The sequence below is a fragment of the Liolophura sinensis genome, chromosome 9 (genome assembly GCF_032854445.1).
Source record: "Liolophura sinensis isolate JHLJ2023 chromosome 9, CUHK_Ljap_v2, whole genome shotgun sequence".
Taxonomy (NCBI): Eukaryota; Metazoa; Mollusca; class Polyplacophora; order Chitonida; family Chitonidae; genus Liolophura; species Liolophura sinensis.
This window is the reverse complement of record NC_088303.1, coordinates 11,623,618-11,632,488: the sequence shown is the minus strand read 5'-3', so window position 1 is coordinate 11,632,488 and position 8,871 is coordinate 11,623,618. Positions and strand designations below refer to the sequence as shown.

Below are 8,871 nucleotides of genomic sequence, written 5' to 3'. Positions count from 1 at the left end.
TAGTCCTTATGCGCGTGAATATGACATACTGATCAACTGGTCGATCAATTAATTGCTTGACTGACTGACTAATTAGTCCTTTGATTGATTTCTTCCTTCATTCATTCGGCCGTACGTGGGAAGGTCTGCCAGCAACCTGCGGATGGTCGTGAATTTCCCCTGGTCTCTACCCGGTTTTCTCCCACCATAATGCTGGCCGCCGTTGTAGGAGTGAAATATTCTTGCGTACAGCGAATCAGACAAATAAAAAATACAAAAACCATTCATTAGTTGGTTTCATGTTTGATGTTGGCAGTAAGCGCGGAGAGATTGCATTTCAGATTCGCTTGGTATACCATATACTGTTATGCACCTAGCTGTGGTTTGTGTTAACTTCCCGCTGTACTCGATGCCACTGACAAGGTGGTAAAGTCAGTCCCCTAGTTTTCTCACCCATATTATCACAATTCACTCAGGTGTACTTTAACGCGATGATTCAGTTTGAGCCCATACAGGCGTTATATATGAGCAATCACTTGGTGGTTCATAAATGTTTGAGAGGGGATAAGGTGACGGAATAGGGGGAGGCGGTCTAAGGACGGTCTTGTAGCTATATGTTGTCTTATTCATATAGGCCTTAGATTCAGTTTATGGCCCTTGTAGAGTTAGTCCTAATTCACATATTTAATCATTATAGGGATTATTTAGAGGCCGACAAACACTAACAACCTAAATACTTGATATGGTATATTAATTTATCAATTGGACTGAGTTTTACGCCGTTCCCAGTAATTCTCTAGTCTATCCGTGAAGTAAACCAAGAAAGAAAGCATTTATTTCGCCAATCGTCTGAAAGATTTCGAAGTTGATGAAGGCTTTGCTCACAACCTTTCAGACAAGAGCCGGATTCGAGCACGCCACCTCAGATCTTAGACAACGGCTGTATAATGATATCAAGTGAAGTATTCCACATATGAATCAATCATTAAAAGTCCTCTTTATGTCCAACAGAATGTTATGAGTGAAGATCTACAATGTGTGGTTCATGTATGAGGAATCTAACACTTGGATTATCATTTATGGCTTGTGCGTATAGTGAAAGGAAACACGTGTAATGATTTGTGGGGATTCCCTGTGGACCCACATGAACGTTGTAGTGTCGGTTGGCTGCTCAGTATGGCGTGGAACGCAGCGTAAGCAAAAATCTACATTGAGAATGCCCCAATAGGTTGCACGTGGGAAAACCAAGTAGCAACAAGTCAGTTTTTGTTTCATTTCAGAGTTTATTTATTTATTTACTTATTTATTTATTTATTTATTTATTTGAATGGTGTATTATAAATACTCAAGAGTATTTCACTTATACGACGGCGGCAAGCATTATGGTGGGAGGAAACCGTACAGAGCCCGGGGCAAACCCACAACCATCCGCCGTCTGGTCTCTCTGGTAGACCTTCCCACATCCTGCTGTGGAGGAAGCCAGCAGGAGCTGGACTTGAGCTCAAGCGACTGATTTGGCATTTCAGAAGTCATCCTCACACATGTAGCAAAATGCAGCTGATAAATTTCTAGCGCGGAGTTGTCAGCGATATATGTCTGCACGACAGACTAGGCCATACGAGTATATTTCTGACTCAAACGTAAAACAATCCTTCATTACATCGCATAAGTCATGCCAACAGTTCGTAAGTTGTAAAACTATAGTCTGCTCCCTGTACGCTATGTTCGCGTTATATCACTAGGCCTATATACTACCTAATCTCCTATGTGTAGCCATGTGTTATCCAAAGCTCAAATCAAGATCGGAACGGCAGTAAATTCATGAATGACTCCCACAAATGACCCGGCAGAAACCACCCTCGCTTTAAAACACGGTCATGCTGATCCTACAATTCTACCAGTGTCCATTCCTACTAAGACGGGGCATGCTTAGGTTATAAAGCTGATGGTGCGGAGTTAGCTTGGCAGCAATGCTGTTCCGTACAGCTGGTGGTATTTGTCACATGCTGAAGTGGTTAACTCCCGTAATGGTTGACATTCAATGTTAAACGTTATCGTCTGGTATTGGATCAAGAGAGGTATAGGAAATGAGAGGATATGTTAGGGATTTCATGGCTCCATGAACCTATCAGGCTACAGACATAACAATAATGCGTGTACACTAGTAAAAATATAGAACTATCCAAACGACTATGTTATAATAATGGAATGACGAAAAAACTTTCTTTTTAATTAGGTTTCCCTAATAAGCGACGTGATAAAATTTAATAGAATGCCAAACCTTGACATGATTAAATATATTTGTGATACTCCTTGGTTTTACTCAGTATATAGTCATATATTATACTGTAAAATGGCATTTCCTCGTTTGGAGCTCAGGCTCAGGCTCAGGCTAAGGAGTGAGTGAGTACTTTGGGTTTAACGTCGTACTCAACAATTTTTCAGTCATATGACGACGAAGGAATCCCTAGGGCTCAGGCTAAGGAAGGACATTTACTGCGGGGCCCAGTGTCATTAAACTGTTGCCGGGTTGGATCGCCATGCCTGGTGTCTTCGTCTTGGCATTTCATACTTGGTGTCTTATCCTTGGCTATTCATGCCTGGTGTCTTCCCCTTGACGATCCATGCCTAGTGCCTTCCCCTTGGCGTTCCATACTTGGTGTCTTCGCCTTGGCGATCCACGTCTGGTGTCTTTGTCCTCACGTTCCATGCTTGTATGGTGGCTTCTACATGACAGGTTACCGGATGCCACAAACGTTTTTAAACTCTGAATTATGGACAGTCTCTTAGGTTTGTCATCTCAAATTAATGAATACCTGTGTGCAGGTGCACATTAATCGTCGGTTTTAGTTGGTCGAAATCGATGTACCTATGTAGTACCTGTATAGTACCTACATAGGCGTTGCAGCGTTTGGGGTGTCTATATATTGTTTTAAGGTGAGGTATATGCTGTATGCGTTAATGTACTACAGGGCTATATGTGCGTTGTACTGTATGGGTTGTACGGTACGCCTCAAAGTACTGTGGGTCCGCTTCGGGACCGGTAGATCCAGGATCAATCCTTGATCGAGTCACACCTAAGACTTTAAAAGAGGAAGTTGTAACTTCCTCGCTTGGCGTTCAGCATGAAGGGGATAGTGCAACGACTGGTTGACCCGTATCAGTATAATGGCTCGGGCGGGGCGTCTTACTTGCCTTCGGTAAGTCGTCTCAGTGAAGCAGCACTAAATAAAAGAGCGGTGGAAATCCGTCCTGCAACAAGGAGGCACATTACACGTACATGCACCCTAATGATTGATTCGTCGTCATATGACTGAAAAATTGTTGAGTACGACGTTAAACCCCAAGCAATCACTCACTCACTCACTCAAAGTACTGTGGGCCTTTCGTTTCAAAGGCCTGCTAAGGTAAACCCGTATGAACCCGTATGATGTACATGTGCTGCAATGTACGGGTTGTACTGTATGCGATAATTTACTGTACGCCTATATATGTGCAGCAATGTACGTGGTGTACTGTATGCGATAATTTACTGTACGCCTATATATGAGCTGCAATTTACTTGGTGTATTGTATGCGATAATTTACTGTACGCCTATATATGTGCTGCATTGTGCGTGGTGTATTGTATGCGATAATTTACTGTACGCCTATATATGAGCTGCAATATACTTGGTGTATTGTATGCGATAATTTACTGTACGCCTATATATGTGCTGCAATGTGCGTGGTGTATTGTATGCAATAATTTACTGTACGCCTATATATGTGCAGCAATGTACGTGGTGTACTGTATGCGATAATTTACTGTACGCCTATATATGTGCAGCAATGTGCGTGGTGTACTGTATGCGATAATTTACTGTACGCCTATAATGTGCAGCAATGTACGTGGTGTACTGTATGCGATAATTCACTGTACGCCTATATATGAGCGGCAATTTACTTGGTGTATTGTATGCGATAATTTACTGTACGCCTATATATGAGCTGCAATTTACTTGGTGTATTGTATGCGATAATTTACTGTACGCCTATATATGTGCTGCAATGTGCGTGGTGTACTGTATGCGAAAATTTACTTTAGGCCTTTACATGTGTTGTAATGTACGTGGTGTACTGTAAGCTTTGACATTCTTTTGTTTCTCTATGATGAGAATCATGCATTTCATAGAAATCTACATCATACATGCACCCGACTTCCCCGCACCAAATGCACTTCCCCACATCCCTACGGCAACCATTCCTGTAGTGATGATACATTGTATATAGTATATTAACCTTTAAACATTTCTTCGGTTTTCAGCATGTATAATTCCATCGCACATTAACGCCCAATAACCGTAACACAGAATGAAATTTGTCATATGTCTGGAAATTGAGAAGTTGTCGAGCCAGTGTCAGACATGGTGTGTGGCAATAAGCGATCTGAATGGGCGTGACGCCTTGAAGGAAATCCACCCTCGTTTTATGTACTCTCTTCTGATAAACCAACTTCTCGTGTAACTCAGTACGCATGGCCAATACGCCAAGTAAGGAGTTCATCCATCTCTTACCAGTTCATGGTGACGTATCATGCCGAAGACAGCAGACATGACACCCACCCTGTAACATTATACTGACACCGGACCAACCAGTCATGTTGCCAAGCTTTGGAATGACTCGACTTTGACTTTGACTCGGGTTTGATAAAGTGATAATAATAAAGCTGATGCTTGTAAACAGTATGTATGCAAATAATGAATGTCTATTGACAAATGTAAAACTGCTGAAGAGCGATAACTTAGTTCCAATGCTGGGGGCATCCCTAGTTCAGTTTGACTGTTGGAATATTTTAGCTTTGTTACTTCAAATCATTATATGTATATTAGGTTATATGGAAATATTATTGTCTTCAGTCAACATTTCCAGTGAAGCGTTAAGCTATGATTGGGGTAAATGCGCCGGCCGCCCCAACACCTCCTCCCCCAGAAGCCACCTCCACCCCCATCTCAGTAACTTTTCTCCAGCTGCTTACTCGACCCAAGTGAATAACTACAGCCTGTCCCACTCACACTCTAAATCGGATGAAATATTTTTGTATAACATTTAATAATATGTAAGTGCCGTATAAATCCGTTTTCGTGTATGTTTGGTCACTCTTTTGAATACAGTTCATAAATAATACAACTTTCCTGATAAGGAATTGCTCCTTTTAATAAGAGTTATTCTGTAGTACTCGAAGTAGGTCAAGGAGAATGTATAGCACGCTGTTGTCAGTTCACCTGCGCTGCTGACAGACATATCATCAATCACAGATTATAATACAAATGTTGCACGCCTTTTTACCATATAAGGTCATCCTTTGTTGATAAGCTAGCCGCTACAAGCTTACCATATCGCGCACTATCGCAAAACAGACACATGCATTCATAGTTCTTTCAGAGTAGGATAGTGTTGAAAAAGACGCCATCTCTACTTACACACATTACCCTGAGGTGATATAAATGCAGCAGAGCTTGGATGACGTTAATTATCCATGTATGTATGAGTCACGATGACTTAAACTTGACAAAATAATGCATTTATTTCTTCCAGTTATATTTTTCTGGCTGGTGAGAAATCAATTCAACCATTCAAAACAATATCGACAATGGATGTACTATATGTGTGTGTTTTTTTTAAAAATATACATATGCCTACTCAAAATGGTATTATAAATTTGTGTATAAAATTCAGGCAAGGTACACAGTGAGACTTAGGACTGGTATTTACGTTATTGTAAAGTCAAGTCAGACCTGTTAGAGTTTTTTATCGATCAGATAGTGATTAGATTAATATTATGAGTACTTTTGAACAACCGACCAATGCGGTCGCTGTGAGTTCAAGTGCACTTCATGCTGGCTTCCCCTCCGGCCGTAAGTGGGAAGGCCTGCCAACAGCCTGCGGATGGTCATGGGTTTCCCCCGGGTTCCTTCTGGTTTCCTCTCATCATAATGGTGAAATACTCTTGAGTACGGCGTAAAACACCAATCAAATATTAAAATAAATAAATAATTAACAACCGACCAATGGTTTAAGACTTTTAATCTTTTAAAATACCCTTGTTTGGTTATGTTTTCTGTATGGGTATGTAAATTAAAAGGTACACATATGTAGAAACTAGTCAGTATACTTTTTCCCAAATCAGCAATTGCTATCAGAATATTCTGGCTGTTTATATCGAAGGTCGTAATTTACTGATTTGGTGACTCATACTAGTGTAACTATATGCCATGCAGTATCAGCATGTAAGCTCGTCAGACTGTAAACGTTATTGATAAGTAAGTATGTATGTAAGTAGGTACGTATGTATGTAGGCCTATGTAAGTAGGTACGTATATATGTATGTATGTATGTATGTATGTAGGTAGGTAGGTAGGTATGACTGCTTGTGGTTTTACGTTGTAATCAACCATTTTCAGACATATGACGATGAGGAGTCATTAATGGTGTGTACTTATGCAGTGCATGCTGCTTCCACTGAAGTATCATTCCGAAGACACCAGACATGACACCCCATACAGTCACATTATACTGACACCAAGCCAACCAGCTATTTTTCCGTACTCTAACCTCTCAGTGCTGAGCACAATTTCAACGTCTTTTGTATGACCCGACCCTGGTTTAATACCCGGCCGCCCGACTTTGAGGCGGACGCTCAAACTATTAGGCCACCGAAGCGACCTGTGATTGATATTAGGTAATATAGCATAAGAGTTTTACACTTCTACCATGGTGGTTATTTTTATGGGGAGAACTAGCAAACCAGAAATCCTGGAATAAACCACCCGTGGAAAGTTACAGGTGGACGAACTGCCCTAGGTCCACACGTGCACGCCTTATCCATTTGGCGGAAGACAAATTGTCAACTCTTCAACTCTGCTGTGTTAATGGCTGCATAATGGCACGAGGAAACCGGACAGAGCCCGGAAGAAACCCACCACCATTGACTGGTTTCTGGGAGACCTTCCGACGTAAGCTGTATGTTATGAGCTCGTTAACGTTAGCCATGCACAGTACGCTACATGTGCGTTAAAGAAGCTCATTGTGCTTTGTATTGTCTGATATGTGTAGTCCTGCACTCAAAGGTTCACCATGGAATGGGAATTGCTATTGTCCCCGTTTTCCTAATGTCTAACTAACGGTTAGACATTATATGATGGTATCAGACAAGGAAGTATTTTATATCCCCATTCGTATTATTTCCCTTGTATTTGCATGGCCTCGATGTAACCGTGCGTAAGTATAGCTGGGGTAGGGCGAAATGCTGCAGGAATGTTACGGTGTGCCCATCGGGTAACGCCTTAAAATGTCCTTTAAACTGCTGTTCACAAAACGCAAGGGATCGTGATATTAATTTTATGTGGACAGAGCCTTCTGTGTACTTTTTTTCTTGCATATATCATAGTTAACATAATTAAATTTATCTCATTTTATCTCAAGATAAATAAAATACCAATGGCGCATGTACCATTTTACCAAATCCGACTTCAGCTGACCAAACTATACCCAATATATATATATATATATATATATATATATATATATATATATATATATATATATATATATATATATATATATATATATATATATATATATATATAGCTTATAACAGATGGTCTGTTGTATGGATGAAGTTGTTGGTGGCCCTATTACACTGAACTAGTCATAGCGGTGATAATGAAGATATAAATGTCGACAATCGAAAATTGTGCATACAAACAAACAGTTTATATTTTACGCAAATTCCAGTCAGTTTGTGAAGGTCTGTGGGTTTTTCACTTACACGATAGTAGTCAGTCTTATGGATTGAGGAAAACAAAGTGCCTGACCTAAACCACCGACCTTTGGCAAGTTACTGACGAATTTCCCCCGTGTGACATGCAGATAATGCACACATTTGCGTGGAAGACAAATGGTCTTCAACGAAGATTACGCTGCGCAAAATGCTGTCGCCAAGCGCTTATTGCAACCAAGGCCCAACAAGCAATGAAAACAGGGGAATTTCAGACATTTCGTGTCCAAGGTCGGCTTTGAACCCGCACCGCGTGTGCTCTAGCCATTGGTTTAGTCGAATTATTTTTTATTGTTGTACATTTTGGTGTAGTTTTTATCAAATATGCTTCTCGTGCTTTAAAAGTAATGTCATTGCTTAATTACCGTCTCTAGTACCTCCAAACTAAAACAACTTAATGCACGGTTTTGGGGAGTACAGCCGGCCTATCTCTTCACCCACTTCGAGATAAGCCTGGACCAAGGATACCGTCCTGTTGGTGTTGATATCAAACCGGCATAAAGCTAGAACATCTGCCAGTAACCTTACAGTGTTTCGTCGGCCAGCTGGTTTGACTGACAGGGCATGATTCATGGCTGACCTACATTTGAAGTGACTTGACCAGAATTCTTCGGGAAATGCACAAGTCTACCATCGTGAAAAAAGCCAGGTCCGCGCTCTTGAACTCATTGACTCTGACCCAGCTGTAGCCATTCACATTACACCACTCTAACCTACAAACCTGTCTGTCTGCGTTCAAGTTACCCGATGTCATCATGAACTCATTAAGGCTTACTTCTAATTGTACATGTTGTCTAAGGGGCATTAATCAACCCACAGCCTTTATATATATTGTGTATATAAATGGCACCCTGGCCCTTGTTTATATTGAAGACTGCTGATGGACATCCAAGGTTGCGTTTCTCAACGGAATCTGCTTAATTGTCATAATCGACGTTTGCTCCTTTGCTTGAGAAAATTTGTCAAGTGGCCAATGCAAAATACAGTCACCTAATTTTCCCCACATCCCCGGTGTAAGTGGACAAATTTTGAAAATGATAGCAAATTAAATACTTATCCACTTAAATTTTGTC

General features: G+C 40.8%; 1 protein-coding gene across 1 annotated transcript in view; it reads left to right on the top strand.

The window, feature by feature from the left end:
- Positions 1-8,871, top strand: part of LOC135475037 (ADP-ribosylation factor H-like) — a 38,333-nt gene that overhangs the window by 11,662 nt on the left and 17,800 nt on the right. The gene's annotated exons all lie outside the window — the stretch shown is intronic.